This window comes from Patagioenas fasciata, chromosome 7, assembly GCF_037038585.1.
Source record: "Patagioenas fasciata isolate bPatFas1 chromosome 7, bPatFas1.hap1, whole genome shotgun sequence".
NCBI classification, from domain to species: Eukaryota; Metazoa; Chordata; class Aves; order Columbiformes; family Columbidae; genus Patagioenas; species Patagioenas fasciata.
In genome coordinates, this window is record NC_092526.1 from 11,306,122 (window position 1) to 11,320,706 (window position 14,585).

At 39.3% G+C, this 14,585-nt stretch overlaps 1 protein-coding gene across 9 annotated transcripts in view; it reads right to left on the bottom strand.

Moving 5' to 3' along the window:
- The window catches only part of KALRN (kalirin RhoGEF kinase), a 505,770-nt gene that overhangs the window by 282,600 nt on the left and 208,585 nt on the right, over window positions 1-14,585 (bottom strand). The window lies entirely within an intron of this gene.

Sequence of the window (14,585 nt, forward strand, 5' to 3'; positions counted from 1 at the left end):
AGTATTAGAAAGGGATGAAAAAGAGACAGTGCAAAGCATAAAAATCCACAGCTCTGAGACACATGTATGAGCAACACCGAGAAAAACCCCTCATCTAAGTTCTTCATCAAAATAAGCTGTTATTAAGCAATGGAAGCATTTAAGTTATCGCCACATTCTATTATTAACAGAATTATAAGTCAGAAAACATAATTCATAAAACACGTTCCTCAGTAAGCTGGTCCTATCATATTTTTCCTATAAGTAACAGGAATTTCTTATATAGAAAGATGGCAGCAGAGAGACCTAAAATCAGGGTTTCCTGATTCTAGGGTATTATATTAATGTCTATAAAGAGTACATATTTAAACTTCACCTACTTCCAAATGTATTTCCAAGCAAAATGGATAGTTCAGGTGCTTCAGACACAAATATATACTGAATAAAGTTGATGAAATTAGTTCCTTATTTTGTAGCATGTTAATGTAACACTTCAATCTGCAGCATGTTCATTCATCATTAGGCATCACAAGTCAGCTAAGAAATAGTGCGTTTCTGTTTTGGCTTGTTCTGTGCTGTGCTAGAGACTAAACGCTTTCAAAGTGAGAACTTTCCATTCTTTACTCCTGCCTACAGCTCTCCAGGCATTACGATCTCAGGTTTCTTCTTCTTCGTAAACATTTTTGTTACAGAATCCCTTCAAACCATGTTCTCTTATCTCCATCCCAGCAAGCTGGGGAACTGTCCATTCAATAATGACTCTTTCATAATTAAAACAAACAATCAAAAAACAAACCAAACAAACAAAAACCCCACTAAACACACTACAATCTCCCCCCATCCCAACACACTTATTAATTCATTATAAGGAAAGAAAAACTAATTATAGAGGCAGTGGAGGTCACGTCAATAGAGTCCCTGGTGTTAAATCAAGTGTTTTAGGGCGAAAAGTCAAGTGATGCAGCTTCTAAGCAACCACCTTACAGTCAAAGGATCAATCCAGATCATTGTTATAACATTTAGGTATCCTCCAGTCAAGAACTGCTTTGTTCCTTAGCACTGAATAACATTTTTTGACCTGTGACAGCTGAAGAACGCTCCGAGCCCACGGCTCAGGTGCTGTGTGTTGCTCAGGGCCAGTGACCTCTTCCCTGTAGAGGTGATGCTCCCAAGAGCAGAAAAAAGGCCCTGTACAGATCACATATGATTCCTGAGATAAACTTGGCATTTTGTGCTGAGCATTCTATTCTTCACAAGATTGCACTGCTTTTATGTAGGGGATTTGCAGAAACAATATTGAATATCCCTTTCATCAAAAGGCAAATAAACATTGCAATTGCTCCAATGCCATCAGACACACTGCACTGACCTGGTCCCAAAAATCTGTTACGTGTACTTGACTTCTTAATCTTTTATTTATGAAAATACACTTACAACCCCAGACTCTATACTGGCTTGTATTTTGTGCTGATGAACAGTCTTAAAGGCCGAATTTGGTTCAAGTTACAACGATGCAAGTCCACAGTAATACCACTGACACAGCTGCTTTCTCATTTGTACCCATGGAGCTGATCAACATCAGACGTATCACCATTTTTTTTGTAAAGTATAAATACCAAGATTTTTGCAAGGATGAGGTCAGGGGTTTCAAACATTGCTGTCAATTAAACAGAATGAAACAACCTACTATAACCTGAAGATGCACCTAAAGCTTTCTCATTGGATTCCTTTTTCTTACTTTATTAAGATCTAATAAGCAACATAAGCACAAAGTATGTTGTCACACTTGTGGGCTTAAAGAAAAAAAAAAAAAAAAGCCATAAAGTCAATAAAGAAAGAAAAAATCCATAACAGCAGAGTTCATGTCCCAACAACAAGATTTTACATCTCTGCTGAGAAACCAAAACAGATTTCTTGTGAGTAGATATATGTTTGATGTGAACATTTTTTAATGTTTTAAACAACCTAAAGATGTCCAGGGAGAAGAAAATTGGCAGCAATCCACTAAAAATAAACAGTAAATCTAATATTTTATGCTGAGCAATGCCAAATCAGGATCTTTTTAAGACAAGTAATTTAAACTAATAATCTATTATTCTGTAGATAGGGAGCATTTCCTCCATCTAATCTACACACATATTATTGGAGGAGAATCTAGGTTAAATTAAACTATGCTTCTGCCTTTTAAAATACAATAAAAAACTACCAAGAAATTAAAAATAAACTTAAAAGATGATTAATCTTTTTGCCTTGTTTAATCAATTGAAATACAAAATAGCAGTTGAAAGGACGACCTTCAGGAATTCTCAAAAACAGACCTCAGTGATAAGATCTGTACCACCTTCCAAAACCATGTATTTTTACAACTTCTGTTCATGGTCAATAGCAGATTTTGGAAGAGACTCAATTTCACTTTAAACTTTGAATCTTTCTATTACATTCTTTATAAAAAAATACTTTGCTTTCAGCTGGCCTATGCCTGTAGCAAATTATGCTCCATCAATATGGTCTGAAGTCTCTTCCTGACTCTCTCAAGCCTCACTTGAAAGCCCAAAGAATGAAGAGTTTTGAGTTTAATGTGGTTTGGAGCAGGGAAAAAATAAAGCAAGATGCCTAGGAAAGAGCAAAGAGAAAAAAATATGCAGTTTCACTACAGTCTAAAGTAGGTTTAATGATGCACTCTGTGCTGTAAAAAAAATCATTATTCTTGGGTCTTAATGAATAATAAGCAGTATTTACAATCAGTCTTGCTTCACCCAACAACCAGGACTTTGCAAGACTGCATATCTTACCGAATGCATTACTGTATCTGAGATACCCAAACAAGTTCCAGATGAACTGATACCTCTGCGTGACAGAGTCCAGTGCTGTGTGGAAATACTGTCTTGACCCCCAAAACCAAGACAGTCTGGGCACATTAGTGCTTGGATTTGTCTACACAGCTTGTGTTTCCAGGGATGGTTCATTCAGAGACTTCTGTAGTATTTCTGCTTAATGCTCACTTAACTGTGGATATTTTCCCAAGTACCCAGAAAAGAGTACTGGGTTTTCTTTATTGCGCAGGTCTGGCATTATGGGAAATTTTGTACTTTCACTCTCCTAATGAAGGATACATGGAAATGACAAATATCACTCAGCCCCACATATCACAAGATTTGCTTAATAATTGTTGGATTTAAGCAAATAAATAAATACATCAAAATAGAGTCTTACTTGCTTTTGAGAATAAATATATTGTGTTTTCAAACTTTTCTCCTCAACCACAAAATCTACAAATAGACTTAAACTATTTTCTTGTAATAATATGACTGGAACTTGAGGATCTAAAAATACCAGATGTTGGGTGACTTGTGATGCTGCTGCAAGAGTTCACAATGTGTGGCCAGGAGGTTTAAATATGAAGGTCTGTCAACTTTGCCTGGCCTGGCCCATATTACTAGCAATATTTCTTGAAAGCTTTTAAGTTAAACTTGTTTTCCACATGAGAAACACTGACGCTTCCTATGTTTCTGAAGTGAGTTTGCTTAATTAAAGCATAGCATTAAGGATGTGCGCATGGCAATGACCCAACAATTGCTATTTCACTTAACTCTATGAGGACCGCCTCACTTTCAAGGGGTTTAGTTGGGCTCCTGGAAAAGTGTTAAACATCCTTTGATAAATTAGTTTTCCTATCAAACAAATGAGTTTTTAATACAGTAAAGAGCAGAGTCTGGAGAACGTGCCCTGTGAAATCAGCTTAAACTAGATACAGTGTTTCAGCTAAGACTGTCCATGTTATTATAACACTGATATAAGACACTGTATCAATGGATCTCATTTCATTCACGAAAAAAAACTGCCCTAACAAACCTAGCCTAGTGATCATCATAAAAATAATTGATCTTCAATTATTCCCTTGACTTACAGAATTGTTAGTCGGTGCCATACTGACTACCAGTGAATTAATTCTTAAGTCTGCTAATCATTTGTGCACTCATGAATTCACACTAAACAGGAGCACAAAATAAATAAGATTGGACATAATGTCACTTAAAATACATGAACCAACTGTCCTCAATGTCTCCCAGACTGGCATTTATCCACATTTCTGTAGATAATCTGGAGACTAGTTAAGTAGTTAACAGTTTTCCAATGACTGAGTAGCTGGGGAGAGGGGTTAAGCATACTTAAAACAGAAGATAAACTTTCAATGTGATTATCTCTTGTAATCCCTGTTTCAAACAATACATGAAGGAAAGAAAGTGCGTATGCTGAAGAATGTAAAGTGCAACATTTAATTAATAAAATAACTCTATTACGAGGGAGTCCGAAGAAGTAAGAATGATCCAAAGGGTCTCTGCCTGACACTGTGCTAAAGTGTCTACCTATCACTAACGATCATACATACACTAGTAATTATCACATGTGGGGTCTTGAGGTCACTTCACTTGAGAGTTAAGGTGTCAGATCTTAGCTCCAAAGTCAGTCATGTTGGGAAGAATGAATTCTTAACCGCATGTTTTGTGATCATGGTTGATGAGTTACTAAAAAATCCAGGTTAAGTGTTAGACCAAACAGCAGGTCTCAAGCTGGTCATGAACAAGTCCTATGGAGGGACAATGTGTCTCCACACTTTCCCTGGATTTGTAATATCTGGCAGGCTAGCACGCACAGGGGGAGAACAGCTGTTTTGGAACAGAGAAGAAACATGGATATGGAACAGCATGTATGCAGACTGCGTGGAGTCCAGCCCTATCTCAGATAAAATGAGATTTATAACGTCATTTCAAATAATAACATCTGCTCTCTGGCTTTCGTCAAAGCTCGATGAGGAGTACTAGCATTGGATCCTGAAACAGTAGTGCAGAACACAAGATGATGTTCCCATCACATGGCTGACAACACACCCTATGCCAAGCAGTACCAAGGGGAGGATTACAGCCCTCGTGGTTTTGGCAGCAAGTGAATTGAACATAATTATTAATGGAATTGTTTATTTGTGTTAAAAATAATAAATCCTAAATCCATCTTACGCTATCTTAGGACTGGAATTAATTATGAACCTGCTTGTGGTAACTCATCTTTTCTGTAAGTTCTGAGTCATAAATATCAAAATTGTACTGGAAAGTAAGGGCAGAATGGTAACCATTATAACCATACCATCTTGAAGAACAATATGGGGTACCTGTGAAGAAAATGGTCCCAAACGGACAATTAGGTCAAGTCCGATCCCTTTCATAAAGGAATGAAGTTCCACCTGAAAACTAGTTAAGTGCCACAGCTCCGGTCCTCCTATGAGAAGCAGTTCCAGAATCTTTTTGGTCCCATTGCTGAACTCTTCACATACTCTCTGACCTACGTCAGACTCATGGCCAGTTTATACACATTTGCTCTTAGGTCAACACTCTCCTTTAAGTCAAAAAAATTCTCCTTGCAGGTGTTTAACCTTTTCCAGTGTGGACACATAGAATTCTTTGTCTGTTCTGATGTTTGTTTTGTTAGAGCCCAGCTCTTCTATTTCTTCATAAGATACACAGCCTCTCTCTGCACTTTTTCTGGTTCATGGTTATCTTTCTATCCAAGCTAAGGTCCTAAAAGGACTTTATAGAATGTTTTTTGCTGGAAATACTCCAACTGATGTCATCTAGGATCACCTGTGCAGTGCTTCTGTCATCAACTTCAGAAAATAAAGTGCAAAAATGGGAGAGCAACCACTACTGAATCAACATCAGTACCTTCTGCATTACCTTGCTATTTTTTCTCTTGGTATCCTCCTCCATAAATATTGACAAAGACCTGTAGTATTTATCAGATTTACTCTGACAAGCATAACTTGAATCGTGTTCTGAATAAGAAGAGTAAATTCAAGAGCACTTAGAAAAGAAAGGGTTTTTCAATAAACTCCAGTCAATCTCACATGTAATGCATCAGGCATAAACGTACACATAAATGTATTCTCTCAATATGCCTCCCTATGCTGCTAATAAAGATAAAAAAATGTTAATCTAAAATAATATCTTGCTTGTAGTTGAGTAGAGAGCAGATGACTAATTATATACCAGATGAAATCCCTATTAGGTCAGTGCTTTTCAATCTTTTCAAATTTGCAGACCTCATCATGTTTTTCAAGACAAGCGCTATAGCAAATTAAAGTCTAAGGGAAACAGACCTGTTCTATCGAATACCTTTACCAGGTACTAAGGAACTTAATATCCATGATCCACAGGTTGGAAAACATTGGAGACAAGCACGCAATGCTTGTTAAGTAGAGGTCCGTATAAGAGTCCATGGGCATTTTAGATTTTCAAAGCTATCCAACCAGTGTTAAATTGACTAATCTACAACAACAAATGAAAAGTTCCACTCTGAGGGCATCTACAGCTAAGCGTTTTCATATGTTTCCACAATATAAACAAAATAATAACACACGTAGAACAGTAACTGCCAGAGTCCCTCTCTTGAGGTTTACCAAGTTTCCAACTACAAGGTCTATTCCTATGTCATTAAGTGAGTTGAAGTATTCACAACAATTCAATTAAAGATGCATCAAGCCGTATTCTTTACATCTCTTTCAATTGAATTTAGGCAGTATTTGAACAAAAAAAATACAGATTTATGGTACATACACAGTCGATACTAATACACAAGTGTTTGATCCTGGAAAGATTTGCATGTGAGTTACCTTTACAAAACTCAGTTAATCAAGAAAGTCACCAAGTGCCTCCGAACAAGAATTGTAATTATATTTTAATTGGAAACAGCTATACCTAAGTCACCTGTACATCTGGAAAAGGCCAACAACTCCACAAAGGAGCACATGAGAAGAACCAACAGTAAAGCAGGGATATCAAACTCATTTTCACTGGGGGCCACATCAGCCTTGCGGTTGCCTTCAAAAGACTGAATGTAATTCTAGGACTGTATAAATGTAGGAGTAGTTACAGAGCAGTATTGAGATTATCTTTGTGCGGATGTGGGCTAGTCAATCCCTATGGTCATGAACTGCTTTCCTTTCCAGTGCTTGACAGAAGTGCACAATTACATGATGATCTTTTTCAGGAATGAAATTGTATGTTAATGAGATGTGTCAACTGTGAACTTCAGATCTACACAGACATTGTGGTCATACCTAAATGCATCTTCAGTTAATGATTTCACATGCTGTTTGAAGACTGAACACCAAGCTGAACTGAAAACCAAATGCATTTGCAGACATATTCTGTTTATCAGGACACAGAGTGGAGAGAACATTACCCCATAGGTTCTCCAGTTGTGCTTCTAGATCAGGGGTGTCAAATTCATTTTCACTGGAGGCCACATCAGCCTGGTCTAAAGGATCAGGATATTTACCTGGAATACAGCAAAATCCCTCCACTCAAGCCTCTGAGTTACATTCAGCAGAACAGATGGCTGATGCTGGCTTTCCAGACTAGCTGCTCCCTGACTCTAAGGAGCCAGGAACAAAAATGCACCCATTAGGGCAAGGGTGCTATTAGTCAGAGTCTGTTCCACAGCACCTGATAATAGTCAGGTTTAATGAAGAGACCATCAGACAGGTTGTGGTGACAAGTCCAAGCTTAAGCTAGGAAGTCAATCAACAAGACAGGATCAGGTCCAACAAGGGCAATTAGGCTCAGACACAGCCCCATGATCGCAGCACAGGTCCACAGGGACATGGCAGGTCCCAAGTCATGGCACAGAATCAACCAATGGCCGGGTAGGGCTTTGTAGAGTTGGAGGCTGGTATCCCACAGCTGAGCTGAAATGGGGCTTCTGGCCGATGGGCAGGGGTTGGGCAGGTCCCATGTGAGGCTGATCAGAGCCTCCGACACCCAGCAGTGCCCAAGGGGCCCTGACATGGGCTGCTTACATGAAGGGTCACTAGGAAAATGGCTGTTCTCACACAGAAGTCTACTGGCCTCAGAATAAGTTCTGGACTTAAAGAAAACTTTGATAGCACATTCCATTTTTTTAATGAATCAACAAATTTGATGAATACTGACGAAAACAGAAAAAAAAATCCCAATCTGCTATAATTCCCATCGCTGCTCTATAAATACAGCCTTAATTAAATCAAAGTACTTGTAGGTTTAAAATAGAACTCCGAGTACATCTAAACGCTTTGCTAAGCCAAGGACTAAATACCAAGTTGTGTTTGGTTTTGTGTTTGTGTCTTGTTTACAGATGGTGATGGACAAGCCAACACTTCTGCCAGATCTTTCCCTTTCACATGTGTTCAGCACGATCCACAGCCAGGGTAAACTGGTGTGGTTCCAATGAGGCGAATTTACACCAGCTGAAGATTCAGACCCACAGCTGTATTTGTGTAACCTCAACGCCGCATGAACACAGTTTTTCCATTATACATATCTGTGTATATGATTCATAGCATACAGTAAGTTTAAGCTACAGCACATTAAATTATTCCATACAATGGGCCCAAATGTCAACCCACTAGAAAATTAGCTAGATGTGTGACATGACAGATAGCTCTGTATTAATATCAGAGCACAACCTCCTAATATACACTGAATGTTCCTACTAAATGCAGGACCACATCCGTGGTTTTTTCCTCACAAATATCAAGCCACAGCCATGCACAAAGTAAAGCATGTGATTCCTACAATGCTGAATAGAGAAGCAATAGTTTTACTGTTGAAGGTGGGAGAAATTACAGATACACATAAGTATGACTAATGATATTGGGTGTATTTTATACATCCACGTTTTCACTTTGCTTTTTTTGAAATATTGTACCTTTCCACCACACTTAGTGACATCCAACACTCAGACATTCCTGGGAAAGATTTCTGTTTCTTAAAATGGAAATAACCTTTCCTGGGCAGAGATCATCTACAGAGAACTGCTTGCTGTCTAAGTGCAAATTAATTCATTATCTGGATAGGAAATGTAATACTAAAAGACATAAACAGACAACAGTCTCATGAATGGAAAATAGTGTAAATTATGAAAATATCAGAATGTGTGCCCAGGTAAGAGATCTTCCTCCCAGTTTTCAGATTCTGTGAGATACAATCTTATTCAGCTAAAAGTTCTGTTCAAGTTTGGTGAGTTTATTATGGACCGTAGTTCTATTCCTGGCTTAATGTGTGACACTCCCATAACTCCAAATATCTGCCATTAAAAGCAAAACAGCCAGGCAGATGTTTACTGCTTTGTATCATAAGTGTGGCATTTCCCCTCCCAAAATCACCTGTATCTGAGGTGCTGTACCTTTTCAGCACCCGTGTAGGACATAAGGCACCCAGGATTTCGATGCCAAATCATGTGGAGGGGCCTTGTCATACATGAAAGTTCAAGAAAATACTTCTGAATTAGTTTTCGTAACATGCATGATACGTAAGAAGAAAAGCCAGAGAGTCCTGGTTTAAAATGACCCTGATACTCTTGGAAATGATACACAGACTGTGCTCCTGCTTTCGTCTCTTAAACCATCACCAGCTCCTTAGAAGGCAACCTTTCAAATGCACACTCACGGTTATGTGCTCCCTATAAACACATATGAAGGCTAATTTAAGGTATACTTTTAAGACTCAAGCTCTGCCAAATGTGGGCCATTTAAAGCATTTCGGCCAGGCCAGGAAGAAACTCATTTAGGAATAATCCCATAGCTACATCTGAAAGATGCTGCACAATAAGTCTCCGAACCTCACGCACAGTTTAATTACACTATTTCCTGACAGCTAGGCTCTTATCACCTAACCTCGAGGACTAAAGCAATAAATTTAAAAAAAAAAAAGAAAGAAAACAGCTTTCTTCTTATATGTGTGGGTCTCTTTCATCTCTTTTTCTAGATGTGTGGGCTTTGTTGCCCATCAGAGCATTTGGGTCGTCTCGTCCTCATTAGTTAAAGCAGAACTTCATGGTTATGATATGCTATATTCATCCTTAAAAATTAGTTTTAAGTATGTATTCAGATGCCAAAACACTTTCTCTTGCCATGCTGATCAGGGGAGCATTCCTGTGCCTCCCAGCGGTGCCAAGTTGGAAAAGCTGAAATGGCCTCAGAATGCTCTCTATCAAAATTGGCAAGCGAAATAAAGAGGAAATTTGTGCAAATGCAAAATTATTCCATTGGAACATAATGCCTTCAATTATTTTTGGACTCGTTCTAATGTTCATGGAGGAAGCAAGAGGAATAGTAACTGCGTATCCAGTGTCAGCAGCAGGAAACTACAAATAGCACAGCACTCCCCGTTCCAGTTCCAGCTTCTGAGCTGTTTCCGACAGTCAGGAGCAGACGGACTGTGAGGCGACTGCTGCCAGTCTGGAAACGTAACGCAGGAACTACGCCATCACTTGGTTAATGTTCTGCCCTCTTGCACTGAAAGGTCACAAGTGTGTTGGGTGATCCAGCGCAAACGGGACAGAAAGCGGCCCCAGACTGCTGTAACTAAGCTATAGGGCACACTTAGCATGAAGGAAATGCGTAAGTCTTCCTCATCCCTAGCTTCAGCAGTAGTAGCAAGGCATTGCTATTGTTTTTACATTTCCATCAAAAATATCAGATTCAATTCCAAGTGCTGTGGAGGCAACATATCTAGCTGCTTGCAAAAAAGAAGACAGATGGGTAGAAAAGGGCAGAATGAATTGCTAAAGAGACATGGAAAGCACTGGGATTTCCATTTTACAGATTTTGTAGGACAGGCTTCCTGTGTGACATGATGCAAAGCAGTTAACCCTTGTGGTTTTTAATTCTCAATTTTTAGCTTTGAACTTTGCATCCTTTGTACTTTTATTTTGCTGCTCCAAAGCCAATCCAGCCCAATAGCAATCAGTCTCTGGCAGATGATTGCCCTTCCCTGATGGACAGCTGTCCACATCTGAAAAATCAGCACCACAAATGCCTTCAGAAGCTTCATACATGCTACGCTTTTGGAGACTGGAGTTGGGTCATGGAAGCGATACGGGAGGAAGTTTGTATCCCCAGAGCTGGCAAACCAGCAGCAGACTCACTGCAGCAGAAACAGAAATGTCGATGGTGGGCTCCAAAAAGGAATCTTGCCCCATTCTCCACAAGAAAAAAATGATGGTTCCAACAAGGGCAGGTGACATTCACCACTAGAATAACACCCACCACAAAGAGAATTTCTGATATATATTTATCCATTTGCCTGTACTGCCCTGCTCAGCAGGCAAGGCGATCCCGCACTTCCTCAAACCAGATGGCAGAACTGGGTTTGTAGCTGCTTTTATTTGTAGGAGCAGCTTAAAGCAGTTGGTGTGTGCTTGCGAATTTGTCCTGTTGTAATTAAATTTATCCCCAAACTTTCTACTGGTGGCTGGAAAGGCAGAACAGCAAATATTCACAGTATTATTGGTACATAGTGGAAGACCCCCTGTGGTCTTGACTGATGAATAAGAAAGTAGCAGGAGACAAGCTTGACACTGCGAAAAAACTGCAAGATCCCATGGAACATCACTAATAATGAAGAACATTTTTATTTTACAATCCAATTAGCAGAAATGAGCTCCATTTGTGCTTTGAGGGGAAGTTAAAAACTTCTATAATGATCTCCTGGTCTTGCAAAAACCTGTTATTTCCTACAGATATCAAGAACAGGATCTTATTAAGTGTGATCAGCAGTGGTCAAAGTAATGAACAGTTCCTACAGAGACCCCTGTGATTACATCCCGGTCCAGCAACTCCTCACTTTAGATTGGGGGCAACAAATTGTCAATGGCATTAGCAACCTGTCAGAAGCCTTCTGCATATTAAACCAAGCAGATGTCAGCCACCTACATCTTTAACTCAGAGCTATAGGCTGCAAACACTGCAAGTCCCAGCATGCAGGTTCCTGAACTGAGAGACAGGCTATGCATGATTCATCTTTCTGTCGAAGAAGGTGGTTTCTTGCATCCTTACAGATGCTGAAGAGTATTTACCCCACGGTTCCCTAATAATTCTTTCATTTCCATGGCTAGGTGAGAGGGATTGCAGATTTGGTTGCCACTCTCAAAGCGTTTCAAAACAGAAGGTGCTGATTCCCCTCTGAAACCTCTTTAGCACATGACATCTAAGCTCACAGCATCACAAGGAACTGTCAACATACACTATGTGCACAACCACCCCTTGGTATAACATTTTTTTTTCTGTTTCTAGGCAAACTTCGAGTTTTTGTTTGTTTAAAAAAAAAAAAAAAAGTCTGAGAACATGTAACCCCAGTAATTTGAGGAATCCAGGAGCATAAGCCCTGTTTTGCTAACACTGAGCTTCACAAAAAAAAATCCATAAAAATGCATTCATAACATCATAGTGTTTATGCAGCTGCATCAGAAAACCTCATAGTGGCTAATCCATGACAGAAAGCTCTGATGTGGCTCAAGACAAAGCAGGACAGTACTCAGTAGCAAGAATTCAATTATTTTAAAATGTAAAAAAACCACGCACACATACACACAAAAACAAACACCACCATGATGGAGAACACATTTGAATGAACACTGAAAATTAATGAAAAGCTGCTGTTACAATAGAGTTATTGCTAAATGCTTTCAATTCTCACCTGTTTTATTTGAGCCTCTTTTATTCTAAGATTAAATAAAGTGATTAAAGTTGGCATAGGTTCCTTTGGGGAAATAAACAGATTTTTAAGAACGGATATACAGTTTTCTCCCTTTGACATGAATTTCCCATGTTGGTGCTTTGTCCTTTATTGATGCTATTAGCAAGGTCTTAAACAAAATATCTTAAGTGAAGCAGAATATTCCCAGAATATGCTAAGGCAACCCAAGTCATCTGTGGATATATATCTGTATTCAGTAGGAATGTTTCCATACCCTCATATCTCCAAGGGCATCTTTCAACTGCACATCTGCATTTCTTTGCTGGAAACAGCCAATACTCCAGCCAGATTCAGTACCTTACTGTGGTAGGTGTCATATGAACATATACTTAACTATTGTTTCCGCACCCAGCTCAGTCTCAATTTAAGATCCCTTTCCATAGTATCTATCTAATTATCTTTCCAATGTTTTAACATCTGATATTGTAAGAATTGGTCCACTAATTCAACAATTTAGGAACCTATCTGCACCTATTTTCTGTGTTCTGCCTGGTATTAGAAATCCTGTGTCAAAGCAAACACTTCATGTTGAACATGGGGTTTGTCCTCTCTGTTGTCATTTTAGATTCGGAGTGGGCTTAAGTAGAAGGATGACACAAGATTATGATATTCTGTTCACATGGCATCTTATTTAGACTGGTAGCTGACTTTCCTTCCCAGCATTGGCATTCCAAGCCTGATTCTATTAACAGGGAAGAACAGTCGGCTAGTGAGAATCTCTATACCAAAAAAGGCACCATATGCCAAGGGAAACTTCAGATTATAAAAGAAAGCATTTTCACTGGCAGTATGAGAGAGTAAATGCCAGATATGGAAACAAGGTTTCAAGAGAGAACAGACACTGTGTGCTCTGCACAAGAGTCCATATGCATGAGAAAAGACAGAGAAAAAGAAGCTAAAGCAACTTAAAATACTTTGACTAAATGTTGCTCTTGAGCAATATCTATTCACACAGACAACTTTGTTGCTTTCCAGATCCAAAAATATAGAGAACTGTACATTTCTTCTATAGCTTAAAAATAAAACCCAATTGTGACATGAACATTTTCAAAGCTTATTTTTCTTATTTTACGACTATTACAAGCTGTGGCAAATCAGGCTGCCCATAGTGTTGCAAATATGTACTTAGAGAACTGGAAAATGGAGGGGGCACCAGCACAGTCAGTTGGAAATAAGGTCCCATGTCTGTAAGTTGCCAACCCTGCCATCAGCAAGGCCGGAGCTAGAGACAGTATCTAGAGATGGTGGCTACACAGCTCCTGGATGTCGGGCTCCAACAGCACTGATTTGCAGAATATACACCAGTGGGAACTCCTACAGAGACAGCGAGTTTTACACTAATTTTATCAGAAGTTGAGATTCATTCTTCTTTACAGGACCAGGCCTCTGTCTTTTGAGAAACTACTCAGGGAGATCTCCAGCACCAAAATGCAATTGGGTCAGGAGTTGTAGCTAAAACTAGCCTGAAACTGAGTTATTTCACCTGATGAAGAGAGGAGCAGCTACTTTGGGCTGGGAGGGCTAGGTATCAACAAGAAATTGATTTCTGAGAACTCTTCTTCTGGGACTACGGATAAGGGATTTCATTTGTACTTAGCAGTAAATTCTCGGTTACTCTTCTTACAAAGCTCTCTGCAAACACATGCGTGTTCACAAATAAAGACCCTGGTTCAGTGCCTTTACCAGGCAGTATCTGTACCCCAAGGCCCCTGTCCTTCTTTGTGTGCACAGGCATGTGGGATGGGCTAAGGATGAAAGTGCTTAAATGAGCCTCACTTAGACCTTCCATCAAATGTCTCTGCAGAAGACACTAAGCTTATTGACTCCTTTTATTGTGGAAGTCTTATGGAGCTTACCTCAGGTCTAACAACAACCCCCGTGTTCAAAATCTCCAGGAAAGCTCCTTACTGCGATGCTCACTTACTGTGCTCTTGTGATAGCTATGGTGTAAGTACTTAGGTGGAAAATCCAGGACATGCTGAGTTCTGTACGCCAATGTGGCATTCATGTAACTTAAATGAAATCTAAATCCTATGC